Source organism: Paroedura picta, chromosome 10 (genome assembly GCF_049243985.1).
Source record: "Paroedura picta isolate Pp20150507F chromosome 10, Ppicta_v3.0, whole genome shotgun sequence".
NCBI classification, from domain to species: Eukaryota; Metazoa; Chordata; class Lepidosauria; order Squamata; family Gekkonidae; genus Paroedura; species Paroedura picta.
Genome location: NC_135378.1, coordinates 84004403 through 84020365, shown reverse-complemented (window position 1 = coordinate 84020365; position 15963 = coordinate 84004403).

Below are 15963 nucleotides of genomic sequence, written 5' to 3'. Positions count from 1 at the left end.
TGATTGGTCTTTTACCTTAGCAATAGGGATTCCATTGGTTCAATTGTTAATTGGCAAGTTGGTTTGGTTCTGAAAGACCCACATGGTATTTTCCCATAAATAAATCCTCTTGTCCTACCCTTGTGTTTAGCAGCACTCTGTTCCAGTCTGAATTCCCCAGATCTGACCATTTTGTACTCTGGGCTTTGCCTTTCAACTTGCAACTTCGTGAGCACACTGTGCTTAGCTAGTTGTGCTGAACAATTGTATTATTTGTACACTTTCACTGCCAGCATTAAATTTAGCATGTGCTTTTACATAAAATCAAAATATCTTGTAACTGGGTCTGGTGGTTATTGAACAAGCTGTAGCAAGAAGCCCCAGTGCCTTGAGTTTGTCACTCTACCTTACGTTTGCTGAGGTCTCTCTGTTCTGGACAGAGTTAGAGACATCTGGTTTAAGTCCCTGATAAGCTTCAAGACTGCCACTGTGTCTTGGGTGCCCAGGGAGCAATTCAGTGGCAGCGGCGAACAACTTTACTTTATAAGGAAGACGGGCGAGCCATCCAACCTTCCTGATTTTGTAATTGTGTGACTGCTGCACCTGTCCCATTTGTGGCTTCCCCTGAGAGGTGCCTGAGGACTTGCTCCTGCTGGGGGTGGGGAAGGGAGAGTCTCGTCTGTACAAAGCTCTCATCCAGCTGAGGTTCAGGTGAAGCTGGCAGCTCCTGGCAAAGCTCCCCTTCCAAGGAGTCCTCAATACCAGGACCAGAGCTCACAACAATTAGACTTGATTATTTTTTGAAGAATTTTGTTCTAGAACACTGGTGTCAAGGTATGGTTAAAAGCTTCATGATTTTGTTGTCTGGTGTGCACTTGCTGTGTTGTAGCATGTGTTATTCTGGCTCTTGTTCCTGTTAACTACACTTATCTATTTATTGTCAGTTGCTGCTAATGTTGGTCCTGTGTGAAAATTGAATAATTGCAACAATTAGTTGAGTAAGTACCTGTAATGTGTTTTTTCCCCTTTACTTTATTTACCCTGTGGATTTCTGAAATCACTGCCTTTAAAAAAATGTTTATTATGTGCCTCTTAGTTTGTCACTGAAGAATATTGTTTTGCAAATGCTAAATAACTAGTCTGTGTTCTATCTTTAGTTTATTTAAATGGTCTTAGACCAGAACAGTAAAAAACACAGGCTGTGCTCTGGCATACCTTCGTTTTGAAAGATTTGCTTATTGACTTCACCTGAGTAGCCCAGTAGTCAGCTTCCTTGATTGTTTGCTCCCCACAAGCTTGACAAGTTGTTTTCTTCATAATCTCATGGTGCCTGGGGATCCCCCAACGTTACAAGCGATCTCTAAATCACACAGATCATTTCCCCTGAAAACCACTGCTTTGCATGAGATGAATGCTTCCTACCAGTTTTGCTCAGGCAAGGTACTGCACACGCAAAAACACAATTAACTTCTTATTTAACAAGCTTTTCACTTTATAAGGGATGCCTTACACATTTCAAACATAGGACTTCTTGGGTATGGCTGGGAAGCGTGGCCAGCTGGTGTCACTTCTGGGGTTACTGGAAGCCTGAAGAATATTTCATGAGTTACTCCAGGGTAGAAAGTTTTAAAAAAGGCTGTTCGGATGAGATCAGGCTAGCCTGGGCCATCAAGGTCAGGACATAATAACTGTGAAGAAGAAGAGTTGGTTCTTATATGCCTCTTTTCTCTACCCAAGGGAGTCTTATATTCACCTTCCCTTTCCTCTCCCCACAACAGATACCCTGTGAAGGAGGGGAGGCTGAGAGAGCCCTGAGATTACTGAATAAGAAAAGTTGGTTCTTAGATGCCTCTTTTCTTTACCCGAAGGAGTCTCAAAGCGGAGTCTCACTTGCCTTCCCTTTCCTCTCCCCACAACAGAAACCCTGTGAGGGAGGTGAGGTCCATTGTAGTCTGTGGACAGCTGGAGAGCCACAGTTTGGCCACCCATGCTGTAGGATTTTCAAGGCCAGAGACATTCAGAGGGGCTTTGTCATTGCCTGCCCCTGTGTTGTGGCCCTGGGCTAGCCTGAGCCATCCAGGTCAAGGGCTGGTTTATCGAGGCAATTTGTATTCCATGTTTATGCTCCTAAAAAGTACTGAGGAGTGGCTTTCAATTGCCATCAACAACTGGAAATGCTTTTTGTTAAAAGTTCAGCGCTAAAATGATAAATCCTCCCTCTAAAATAGACAGCATTTATCACAACAGGAACAATAATAAAAACCAGATTGGCAGCTGTTTTTTTTTAATCAAACCCAGAGCAGGGACTCAAACCCGGCATGCCAGAGGGGAAGCAGTTGTTTTTAACCACTACACCATCCTGGGGGGTATTGCACTCCACTGAAATCTCGACCCTGCTCAGGCTCCATCCCCAAATTGCTAGGAATGTCCCCACTTTGACCTGGCAACCCTTCTAGGCTGCTCCAATTCCAGTCTGCATGAAGGCCTCTAAGATCTAGCCATAGCAGTGCTGCCAGGCTCCAATTACAACACATCTCCAGGCAGCAGAGATCAGTTCCCAGAGGGAAAACCCTCACTTAGAAGGTGGACTGTATGGACCAGGGGCAGTCAAACTGCGGCCCTCCAGATGTCCATGGACTACAATTCCCAGGAGCCCCCTGCCAGCAAATGCTGGCAGGGGGCTCCTGGGAATTGCATTCCATGGACATCTGGAGGGCCGCAGTTTGACTGCCCCTGGTATGGACTGTACCCCACTGAAGTCCCTCCCCTCTCCAAACCCTGCCCTCTGCAGACTCCACCCCCAAAGACTCCAAGTATTGCCTGACCTGGAGCAGGGAACCCTAGTATAGAAGGCTAAGCAGGCAGGAGGCAGAAGATCTGGGCTGGTCCAAGAAGGCTGTTAAAAGTTTCCAGGAGACTTCCCCCCCCCCCACCCCGTATAGCAGGGGTAGTCAAACTGCGGCCCTCCAGATGTCCATGTACTACAATTCCCATGAGCCCCTGTCAGCATTTGAATTAGCTGGCAGGGGCTCATGGGAATTGTAGTCCCTGGACATCTGGAGGGCCGCAGTTTGACTACCCCTGCCGTATGTGGTAGGAGAGGATACTCACTAGTCTTTGATGGTGCGTGTGTATCTCTCTCCATAGCTTCGGCAGCCTCTCCGTTTTGGATTAGAACTCGGAGCTCGTTTGCCTGGGGCTTTCTCGCTAACAGCTTAATAAACTGTGGTTGGACCGAGGCTAAAAGAGACAGATGAATCATTTAAAGAGGAAGTCGTCTCTGGCACGTCGCCGTCTTTGCCCGGTGTTTACACTTCGTGCTCTTTCCCAGTCTGGCAGCAGAGCAGGGAGTGTTTGAGCGAAGCTATCCGCAAAGGCTCCCAATATGGTCTTTGAGCCCCGTTGGCTTCAAAGGCTGCCACAGCAGGGTGGATTCGCTGCTTGTTTGTTTGCGAGTCAAGATCTTCAGGGTTTATTCTATATACTCGGGAGTAGCGGTACCATGTTGTCAAAGATGCAGTAAGATGCCTGTCATGTGCAGAGTTGCCGTGTGGACTTGCGTTGAAGAAGAAGAGTTGGTTCTTATATGCCGCTTTCCCTACCCAAGGGGCTTACGTTCGTCTTTCCTTTCCTCTCCCCACAACAGACACCCTGTGAGGTGGGTGAGGCTGAGAGAGCCCGGAGATTACTGAAGATGAAGAAGAGTTGATTCTTATATGTCACTTCTCTCTACCCGAAGGAGGCTCAAAGTGGTTTACAGTCGCCTTCCCTTTCCTCTCCCCACAACAGACACCCTGCGAGGTGGGTGAGGCTGAGAGAGCCCTGATATTCCTGCTTGGTCAGAACAGTTTTATCTGTGCCATGGCGAGCCCAAGGTCACCCAGTTGGCTGCACGTGGAAGAGGAGCGAGGAATCAAACCCGGCTTTCCAGATTAGAAGTCCGCACTCCTAACCACTGCCCCAAGCTGGCTCTCTGCCCCAAGCTGGCTTAAACGTTTTATTATCTGAGCTTGTCAGTAATCCCGCTGGTATTTTAACCTACTGGGTGGGGTAGGGGGGTAAGGGGACTGTTGTCAGGTCAAAACACGGAGTGCATTCTCAAGAAGGCGACCTTGGCCATGGAACTGCAACAACGATGCCTTTCAAGGATTATCCCTGAAGTTAAAGTCATGGGAGGGCTCATCTGAAAGCTCTCCCTTGGGACTTGTTCCCCAGGACTAGTCAGATTTTGTGGGGCAACCTTGCCACGCCCGAACGAGGGCTGTCATTGAAATGAAAGTGACTTTCAATAGGGTGGCAACATGTTCTAATTCGGAGGGTCAAACTGGAGATGGAGGTGACGTTTCCCCATGTGCTGCCAACGGCAGACAGCAACAGGGGCCGAGCGTCGAAAATGAATAGAACAGTCATCCTGTTCAGGTAAGATGCTATCGGCCATGCCAAAAGGAGAATGAGAAGGAAGGCTATCTTTACACGAAAAAAAACATGGTGTTTTTCCTCTTTTTTTGAAAACTAGGTTATGCTGTCTTCCGGAAATGTCCCTGGGTGTTCGCAATGAATTATTCCACAGCCCGTCTTGATATGCAGCACTTAGGTTGCCTTTATTTATAGTGATGATGACACAATAACAGGGCGTTGAGACTGTTTATGGAAGAAGAGCCGGTTTCTTAAAACATTTATCAGAGGTGTTATAAATCTGCAGCAGAGGATCTCGAACTCTCGGGTGCCCCCAGAGAATGTGGAAGAAACCATCCTGTACATAAAGATGGCAGCCACCAGATGGGACCTGGAAGTACAGCTCCTCTCTAGATCACAGAAATGAGTCCCCAGAGAAAATGGATGCTTCGGAGGGGGCACTCTAAGGAGGTTATAGCTTGGTGTAGGGCCCTAGCGTTCAAGGCTGGAGTACGCTAGGAGCATCTATTGGCGTCAGGTCATGGCTCCCTCTGTCACCCCTTTAGGGATGTTCATGGGGGGGGGGATGGATAGTTGATTACACCGCCATGTCTCTCCTTATATTGTAATTGTTAGGTCCTATTTTTAATTTTAACAAGGTTTTATTGGGGTTTCTAATGGACTGTTTAATGGAGCCAGCTCCGGGAGTGGCAGGGAATAAAAATCCAAATAATAATAATAATAATAAATAAGATTCACAGTCCTGATCGTGCTGTTCTGACCGAGCTCAGAAGAAGCTCTCTCAGCCCATCTACCCCAAGGGTGTCTGTTGTAGGGAGAGGAAGCAATTCTAAGCTGCTTCGAGACTTCTTTGGGCAGTGAGAAACAGGGCATAAAAAACAACTCTTCTCCTCCTTCTCCTCTTCTCTTTTCTCCAGGGGATCTGATCTCTGTAGTTTGGCAGCTGGTCTCCAGGTTAGGAGATTTTCACCAGCAATCTGGTCCTTTTCACTGAAGATGCCAGGTGTTGAACTTGAGGGAGGTAATTAGTACAGAATGTGATGGAGATCTGAAGGAGCTGCTTTATTGTCAGCCCCAAACAGACACCAAGCAGAAAGCTCCCACGCACGTTCATGCCACCTCCCTGGAGCCTGGACCATATCAGTACATCTGCGTAGGTGTCTTGTTGCTAAATGATGCTTATTTTTAAATCTGTTTAGGGTAGATGAGGACTAAGTAAAACACCATATGTAAGAAAGGAAGGAGGGCATATACCTCTTATTATGGGCATTCTCCCCCCCTCTTGCTGCATTCTCCTACTTGGATGGGTGAATCATTTTGTTTATTGCCAATACCTTTGGATGATATTGCAAAGTCAATAATGATGCGCCATTGATTTCATCCCCAGCCACGTTAAGAGACTGTTTGTACAACGGGTGTTTTCTCTGGAGTGTCTTTCTAATTATTTCATAGCAGGAGAAAGTACTGTACAGCTAAGGTGAGGGAAAGCTGCTTACAACAGCCCAAAAATTCCGAAGTCAGCCACATGGCCTTCCATAGAAGCACAGAATAACAGAGCTGGAAGGGACCTCCAGCCTCTGTTTAAAAATCTCCAAAGATGGAGAGCCCACCACCACCTCCTGAGGAAGCCTGTTCCACTGAGGAACCGCTCTGACTGTCAGGAACTTCTTCCGGATGGTTTAGATGGAATTTAGTGATCTTAATCTGGGCCCCACCTGGCTGGGAATTTAGTTCTGGGCACAAAACTCCCAGCTGCACTCCCGCAGTGAACACAAAGACTTCATAAGATATGATGATTAAACACAGGCTGTTTATTTAACTTATACCCCACTTTTCACTCCTGTGTCAAAAGCAGCTTACATGCCCAGAGTGGCTTACAGCATTCTCCCATCCAGTTTATCCTCTCCACAACCCTGTAAGTTAGGTTAGAATGATTGACTGCCAAAAAGTCGCCCAGCAAGTTCCTGTAAGGGAGAGGTGCAAGCGGAGGGGGGGGGGGAGCCATGTTGTGAAACTCCAGGATATCTAGGGATGGAATGTGTGGGGCCCTCAGGTGGGGCTACAAAGCCATAGAGTCCACCCTCCAAAGCAGGGGTAGTCAAACTGCGGCCCTCCAGATGTCCATGGACTACAATTCCCAGGAGCCCCTGCCAGCAAATGCTGGCAGGGGCTCCTGGGAATTGTAGTCCATGGACATCTGGAGGGCCGCAGTTTGACTACCCCTACTCCAAAGCATCCCTTTTCTCCAGCCTGGGGAGGAGCTGTATTTTGGGGAGGAACTGTATTTTGGGGATCCCCTGGCCCCACTTAGAGGCTGGCATCCCTGAACCTAAGCATCCACTTTCTGCAGCAGAACTGATCTCTGTAGTCTGGAGAATAATGGTAATTTGGGGGGATCCTAAGCCCCACCTGGAGATTGGCCTCCATGAACCTCAGTAGGGTACAATGTCACAGTGGTCCCTTTCCAAAGCAACCATTTTCTTCAGGGGAACTGGTATCTGTAGTTTGGGGAGGAGAAGTAATTCTGGGGGATCCCCAGTCTCACCTGGAGGCTGGCACCCCTACAGGCTCTGGTATTTATCATGAAATCCAGGCGTTTTCTTTGTTATAGGTTGTGTTATATTGTGCAAAGCCACAAAGGAAGAGCGAAAGCTCTTTTGATATGAAATATTTTCCAAGATGAAATCCTGTGCACACTTACCTACAAGTAAGCCCCCAAATACACCGCTGCTCTCTTCTGAGTAAACTGGCATACGATCAAGCTCAAATCTCTTTTTTTTTTTTCAGATGCCAGATCTTCTTAGAGTTATCATTCTGATCACTACTGGAATTTCATTAAAATGTATAATGACACAGATTTCAGAGGAAGGCTGGAGATAAAAGAGTGGCAAAATTAGAATTTTTTTTTTTTTTTGTTCAAAGGATATCCGCCGCTTCTAAAGTCTTTGGAAAAAGAAGAAAATGCGGGAATTATTTTATCAGATACCCTGACATGTTTCAAGGGTTATCTCTGCTTGATCCAGATTCCCAAAGGCAGGCAACCTGCAAACTCCCAATGTGAAATGCACCAAACAGAAAATTATTAACCATTCAAGTCCAAAATGCTTTCACTCTTTTCATCCCGCTCATTAATAAACCACCAAGGTCAGACTACAGGGGAGAAGACAGCCTTAAAGTGACACGTCCAAAATCAGAACGGGCAGAGAGAGACTGATGGGAGAGAACCCTTGAGGCAAAAGTCTCCGTTTGGCTCGGAGGAATTCTCCCGGCGTGAGTTCAGAACAAATATCGCTCCAAGTGATAACCTCAGTTCAGAATAAAATGACACATTAATCTCAAAGACAATTATTGACCCTTTATTGATCCACATAGGGTCAATAATGCTCTATCTTTGAGATTAACATGTAATTATAGTCTGAATGGAGGCAATTACCCATGCCTATATTTGTTTGTATTGAATTTGTTATAAATGCATGAACCTTTTCATATATCTGGTAATATTTATGCTTCAGCTTTATACACAGAATTATCGGGCCCTTATGTTCTGATTTCCTTAACATTTGGCTTCTTAATTCGTTTTGGGGTGGGTTAAGACCCCTCACCGTTGTCTTTTGTTGTGTGCGTTCAGAACACAACTAGTTGGAAGTCGAGGGCAAATGTACTTGGTCTGTAAACTTTGGGGTATTGTGTGACGTTTAGATGTGTGTGCATTTGTACAATGTGCCATTAAGCTGCAGCTGACTTATGGGGATGCCAGCAAGGGGCTTTCTGCACAAAGGAGAAGCAGAGGTGTTTTGCCTTTGTCTTCCTCGGATGCTTCGTATCCAAGTAAATGACCCTCCTAACTTCCAAGATCTGAAAAGACTAGGCTATGTTACGCTGCCTTCCCTCCCCTAAATTTCCTGTCAGAGTCTAGATAGGTATTTATTCTATGCAGGGCTGGTTTATCCATGTACGGGCCCTGCACGCCCAGGGGCCCCACACAGTGCCTTCCCCCATAATAGCATTTTGGCCATTGGAGGTGCTTTGCTAGCCAGCAAAGCTCAGGCCCCCAGGCCACTGAGCTATTTAACTCCCCCTCTCCATGAATTACCCCGTTAAAGCTATGGATGTATATCAGGTAGGATAAGGTAAATGTTCACTTTTTGTTCTAAATAAGTAGGTTAATAAGTTTGATTTAAGATGTGGCCCTCTTTAGGCACTGGGCACGCTAAAGTGGCCCCGTGTGCCAAAAGGTTGGGAACTCCTGTGTCCAGCATTTGGCCCAAATTCTGGAGTTTAACCACAGAGGTTTGGTTGAATCCTAGATTGGCCATTACTCTGCAATCCATTTGCCTTTCATTTTCCCTCCACTGCTTGGGAGGAAATGGCACCCAATCTTTTAATCATCCAGCAAGGCAGAGTGACATCTCCTAAGAGCCTCAAGGCAATCTCTGCTAACTTGGGGGCAGGCGTAATGGATCCAACAAAATACTACATTATATTCTGTGCTGGCCAGGGCTTCTGTTTTTTTTTTGGGGGGGGGGTCATCTGGGCCTGGAATTGGGGTCCATGTAGGTGTGAATTTCCTGCATTCTGCAGGGTGTTGGACTAGATGACCTTGGAGGTCCCTTCCATGATACTATGAATGGCATTAAATATTAGATTTGGAGGCCAACCCTAGGACGTATCCACCAGGGTTTCACAAAACTCTTGTGGAGAAAGCTGGAACATATGATACTTTTTAAATCTCTGGGCCACCCCCAATGTGCTGACCATTCCATCATTCAACCAAAGGTAACCAAGACAACCTGTTCTTTGGACTCAGGTAAGAATTCTAAGGCTGTTGGGAACAGTGAGAATCAGTAGGAAACACCAAGGAAGGGAAGTAGGCAACATAATGGATATCACCTCAGAACACTACAGGAAGAGTCCTTTACAGCAGGGGTAGTCAACCTGTGGTCCTCCAGATGTTCATGGACTACAATTCCCATGAACCCCTGCCACCAAATGCTGGCAGGGGCTCATGAGAATTGTAGTCCATGAACATCTGGAGGACCACAGGTTGACTACCCTTGCTTTACAGGTATTTCAAAGAAGGGGATTCAGTAAAGAGCCAAAACTCTGAAGTTTCCCAGACAGCATGCTTAGGATCCAGGGAGAGCTGAGCTCTGGTGCCTCTGAGTATACAAATAAAGCACTGTCCTGGTGCAAACGCCATGACGGCATCACCCATTTACATGATAGATTTGCCACCTGCGCCTCCCAAGGTATCCCCGAAAAGAACCTTGCATGCAATTAATAAGGAGTCCAGCGTCTACAGCTTTGGGCTCCATTTATTATCAGCATGGTCTTCGCAGGCACATTCGTGCGCCTGCAATAAACTATGCTTCTGAGCAAATGAGACAGTCTGTTATGGAGATGTATGCTGGCTCAAATTGCGAGAGCACCACAATGTTACTAATGCGCCACTCAGGTGCCCTTCCGTGTAAGTTATATTCAGAGTCTGTAGGGTTTGGGCCATTTTAATGTCCTTGAATAATCCAGCCCTAAGTAGGAAATTAATCTTGCCTTTTCTCCTTTTTGGATTACAATTTGTCCTTTGAAGATACATAGTTCAATGGTTTTTCCCCCTCTCCTGTCTGTGCACGTGTGTCTGGACCATCCTTTAAAATCAAACATTTGTGATTCCTGGAATAGTAGATTCTAGTAGGTTGCCATGTTGGTCTGAAGCAGAGGAACAATTTTAGAATCCAGTGGCCCCTTTAAGACCAACCAAGTTTTCTTCAAGGGATGAACTTTCATGTACATGCACACTTCCTCAGAAACAATGTCATGGAATACAATGGACGGAATGCCCTGGTATAATATAGAGAGATCTAATAATAGTTGGTACTTTTGGAGTCTTTGAGATGTTTCACATGGTTTATCTAGTTGCAATTGTTATGTCAGCCATGTAATGTGACCTAGTATTATCACCTCGACACTGAAGAACAAGTTGTTTCCTATACCCAAGTCTTCTCTACCTTAAGGGAGTCCCAAAGCAGCTTCCAGCATGGTGTAGTGCAGGGGAGAATAAACTGTGGCTCTCCAGATCTCCATAGACTACAATTCCCATGAGCCCCTGCTGTATCAAATGGAATATCATGTCCAGATCACGAGAGGTGATGGTACCGCTTTGCTCTGGGCCGGCCTCTTGGAGTCCTGTGTTCAGTTTTGGGCACCCCAGTTGAGGAGGGATGTAGACAAATTGGACCGTGTCCAGAGGAGGGCAACAAATATGGGGAGGGGTTTGGAGACCGTAGGAGGAAAGGTTGGGGGAACGTGGTCTGTTTAGCCTGGAGAGAAGGCGACTGAGAGGAGATCTGATAACCATCTTCCAGTATTTAAAAGGCTGCTATGTAGAGCAGTGGTCCCCAACCTGCGGGCCGCGGCCCGGTGGCGGGCCGCAAAGGCCATGGCACCGGGCCGCGGCTCCCTCTCCCCGCCCCGCCCCCGCAGTAAAAAACTTCCCAGGCCGCAAGCTTGCGGCCCGGGAAGCTTCTTACTGCGGGAGGCGGGGAGAGGGAATCAGGGCCGGGCCGCGCCTGTGCGGGCCATGCCCGCTCGGCCCGATCCGCGGGCGCGGCCCGATCCGCGGGCGCGGCGTGGGCGCGGCCCGCGGGCGCGGCGTGGGCGCGGCCCGCGGGCGCGGCGTGGGCGCGGCCCGATCCGTGGGCGCGGCTCGCGGGCGCGGCCCGATCCGTGGGCGCGGCTCGCGGGCGCGGCCCGATCCGCGGGCGCGGCGTGGGCGCGGCCCGCGGGCGCGGCGTGGGCGCGGCCCGATCCGCGGGCGTGGCCCGCACGGGCGCGGTCCGCGGGGGCGCGGCCCGATGCCCTGCCGGTCCCCAGCCTCGGAAAGGTTGGGGACCACTGATGTAGAGGATGGAACAGAGTTGTTCTCTCTTGCCCTAGAGGGACAGACCAGAACCAATGGGATGAAATTAATTCAAAAGAAATTCTATCTAAACATCTGGAAGAAGTTCCTGACAGTGAGAGCGGTTTCTCAGTGGAACAAGCTTCCTCGGGAGGTGGTGGATTCTCCATCTTTGGAGATTTTTAAGCAGAGGCTGGAGAGCCATCTGATGGAGAGGCTGATTCTGGGAAGGCTAAAGGTGATGGCAGGTGACAGTGGATGAGCGAGAGGGTTGTGAGTGTCCTGCATAGTGCAGGGGGTTGGACTAGATGACCCAGGAGGACCCTTCCAACTCTATGATTCTACGATTATTCCTTAGTGCAGATCCATATGTACTGCTAATACCCATATGGCTATGTCAACACAACAGCATACTTTTTAACATAATAACTATGAACAGCACAACACAACATACAACAGATGGTTTCCATCATACTATTTAATTTGGTTTTGAAATTGTCATCAGGAGAAATACCTTGAGCACAAGGAGAAGGTAGGGAGGAGACAATGTCTTGCACAGAGCACAAACACAACACACTTCCAAGAGGTCTAATAGTACAAGCAGCGCCGACCCACTTTGGTCCAACTGGCTACTGAGGTCGTGCATCAGGGTGACTAGCGCTGTTTCTACCCCATGGCCAGGCTGGAAACCTGACTGAGATGGATCAAGGGCTGAAGCATCTTCCAGGAATGCTGATATTTGGTGTGTGCAAATGGGTCCTTATTTCGGTTTCTCCTTCAGCCACAGATTGCTTATGGGATGTTTTAGCTGCATATTATCCAGATGGCACAGTTCAATTTCAAATACGTTGATTCACAAAGAAATTCAAGTCCAGTAGCACCTTTGAGACCCACAAGATTTTCAGGGGAAAAGCTATCCAGAGTCAATATTCCCTTTGTTGGAACTGACAAAGAGAAGTTTGACTCTAGGAAGTTCATGCCCCGAAAAATCTTGTTAGTCTCTGAGGAGCTACTAGACTTGAATCTAGGTACTCTATTGCAAACCAACACGACTCCCTTGTGAAACTTATTCACAAATAAAGGCCCACAAAAGTTCATGGGACCTATGTTTACTATGTTTAGTTTTGGGGATGGCGCTTTATAAAGTGCACTTGGCAATGCACCATCCATAGGTATAGGCGCAAAGTGCATTTTTTTGTGGTTTGGTTTGCGGTTCATTGATGAACCATAAACAGATATGCCAGTTCATATCAGTTTGTAAGCCATTTAAGCCCCTGCTTTCTGATTGCCACCAAAAGCAGGAGGGGGCAGAAAGTAGGTAATTAAGTGGCACCAAGAGAGCCTCTTGTGGCGCAGAGTGGTAAGGCAGCAGACATGCAGTCTGAAAGCTCTGCCCATGAGGCTGGGAGTTCAATCCCAGCAGCTGGCTCAAGGTTGACTCAGCCTTCCATCCTTCCGAGGTCGGTAAAATGAGTACCCAGCTTGCTGGGGGGTAAACGGTAATGACTGGGGAAGGCACTGGCAAACCACCCCGTATTGAGTCTGCCATGAAAACGCTAGAGGGCGTCACCCCAAGGGTCAGACATGACTCGGTGCTTGCACAGGGGATACCTTTACCTTTACGAGATTTCACTCTCTGCTTTCTGCTCACCACGGCTCTGGCAGCAGTTAAAAAGATCTGGTAACAACGGTGTGGGGGAAAGTAGTTGTGTGGTCCTGGAGGAAAAAATTGGGCTGCTAGGCAGGAGACTCAAGGCCAGAACTTCTCAGAAGTGAGGCTTGTGCCAAGTGCAAGGCCAGCTTGGCAGGCACAAATTAGGATTCTCAGTGCATGGATGAAACAATGGTGTAGGGGGAGGAAAGGTTTTGTTTGTTAGGCACTGGGGTGTTTTCTGGAACTAGCAGGACCTGTACTAAAGAAACGGCCTCCACTTGTTCCCAGAAGGAACACAGCTGCTGCAACTTAAAATCAAAAAGGTGGCAGAGCAGATTTTAAACTAAATCTTGGAGGAAAGCCGACACGAGATGAAATGTCTCTGGATCGAGATGGCTCATCTCTAAGACAAGAAGGGGGAACTGTTGCTGTTTTGGAGGAGAAGAGATTAGGACTGGCAAGTGAGAGGGTGACAGACGATCTATCAAAGAAGAATCAGCATGGATTCTATAAAGGAAGACCTAGTTTTGGAGTTCTTGAGGTGGGGGATGAACACGCATGTGGACAAGGGTGTCCCAATGGAAGTTGTTTATCTAGACTTACAGAACTCTTTTAATAAAGTTTCTCATGAAAGGCTCCTAAGTAAAGCCAGCAGTCATGGGATAAAAGGACAAGTCCTTTTGTGGATGAAAAACTGGTTAATTAACAGGACACAGGTTGAGTACAAATAGACATTTTTCACGGGTGGAAGGTGATAAGCAGTCAGGGACTGCAGGGATTGTTATGAGGTCCAGTGCTTTTAAACTCATTCCTTAATAGTTTGGAGTGGAGAGTAGGCAGCTAAGTGACGCAGTTTGCAGATGATGCTAAGCTGGGCAGGGTGGTGAAAACCAGGAAGGGATTTGAGGCTCTCCAAAGGCATCTGTAAAGCTGGTTGAGTGGACATAAGTGTTGCAAATGAGGTTCAACATGGGCATGTGCAAAGTAATGCATATTAGAGCTAAAAATCCCAATTATAAAAACACATTGAGCGGGGCTGAAGTGGCGGTAACTCAAGAAGAGTTGGTTCTTATATGCCACTTTTTCTCTCCCCAAAGGAGTCTCAAAGCGGCTTCCAATCTCCTTCCCTTCCTCTCCCCACAACAGGCACCCTGTGAAGGAGGTGAGGCTGAGAGAGCCCTGATATTACTAAGGAGGAAGAAGAAGAGCTGGTTCTTATATGCCGCTTTTCTCTCCCAGAAGGAGGCTCAAAGCGGCTTACAGTCGCCTTCCCTTTCCTCTCCCCACAACAGGCACCCTGTGAGGTGGGTGAGGCTAAGAGAGCCCTGAGATTACTCAGGAAGAAGGAGAGTTGGTTCTTATATGCCGCTTTTCTCTACCAGAAGGTGTCTCAAAGCGGCTTACAAACTCCTTCCCTTTCCTCTCCCCACAACAGACACCCTGTGAGGTGGGTGAGGCTGAGAGAGCCCTGAGATTACTCAGGAAGAAGGAGAGTTGGTTCTTATATGCCGCTTTTCTCTACCAGAAGGTGTCTCAAAGCGGCTTACAAACCCCTTTCCTTTCCTCTCCCCACAACAGACACCCTGTGAGGTGGGTGAGGCTGAGAGAGCCCTGAGATTACTCAGGAAGAAGGAGAGTTGGTTCTTATATGCCGCTTTTCTCTACCAGAAGGTGTCTCAAAGCGGCTTACAAACCCCTTCCCTTTCCTCTCCCCACAACAGGCAATTGTACAAATGACTTCAGGTATACACCCAAATTTGGTTGTTTTCCTGTTCTATCCCTTTTCCTTTTCTGGTGCACATATTATTACAGTAGTATCAGCTGAAAAACACCTCAAGGCAACAGCAGAAAGGGAGGATTAAAAATGCATCGAAATTATGCATGCACATTTGTGTGCATATGCATTAGTCATGTGTAATTTTGATACATTTCAAATCCCGCTTTGCTGCCATTGCTTTCAGGGGTGTTTTCCCGTTGATCACACATAAATACGAACATGAGCAAACATGTCACTCTTCAGGAGAATAAGGACCAGCAGATGATACTTGAGATATGCAGGACCTGGATTGGGTACGGCCCTGAAGGTAAACACCAACAAGTTAAACCTGATCTGGTACTCAGTTGGTAGCCACCAATGCAGCTGCTGGAGGATTGGAGTAATGTGTGCCTTCCATACTGTCCATGGGGACAATCCCCTCACAGTTGGTTGCCAACAACACGGAGGGAAATTCCTGATGAATGTTGGGGTGGAGCCAGTGGGGGGTGAGTTTGGGGAACAGAAGAGACCTTATTGTGACATGATGCCGCAGAGGTCCTTATTGTGACATGATGTGCGCCTGCGTGTGCGCGCTGAGTTACATCGGCAGATCCGGATGCCGCTGCACACAACCCTAATTTATACCCTTTCCCCACATTTTCGAGCCATCTGCTCGTTTTAATAAAAATGTCAATTTTGTCCCCGTTTTAATAAAAGGTATGTACTTGCTGTAGCGTGACTTTTCGTTTTGCCATCTAGATGAAGTGTTGAGGCAATGAGGGCTATTTTAGTGGCAAGACAAAATTGTGTCACGGAGTGTGAGAAGGTTTATATTACGTTGTTGAAAGACCGAAATCTGCTGCATAAGATTACTTCAACGGAGAAATGCCCATGGTACGGTTGTGGTGAGAAAAAGTTCCCCCTCTGTTATGTCTACCTAAATTTTTATATGTCCTCTGTAATTGAAGAATAGCAGTAAGCTCATAGAATCATAGAGCTGGAAGGGACCTCCTGGGTCATCTAGTCCAACCCCCTGCACTATGCAGGACACTCCCTACCCTATCGCTCATCCACTGTTTTAGGATGCTTAGGGCTGATCCTGCGTTGCTTTAGGATGCTGAGGGCTGATCCTGCGTTGAGCAGGGGGTTGGACTAGATGGCCTGTATGGCCCCTTCCAACTCTTTGATTCTATGATAGGTTTATAATTTTTCTTATCGTCTTACTTTCCTAAATGCAGGCTATTTAACTCCCGTCCCATTTCT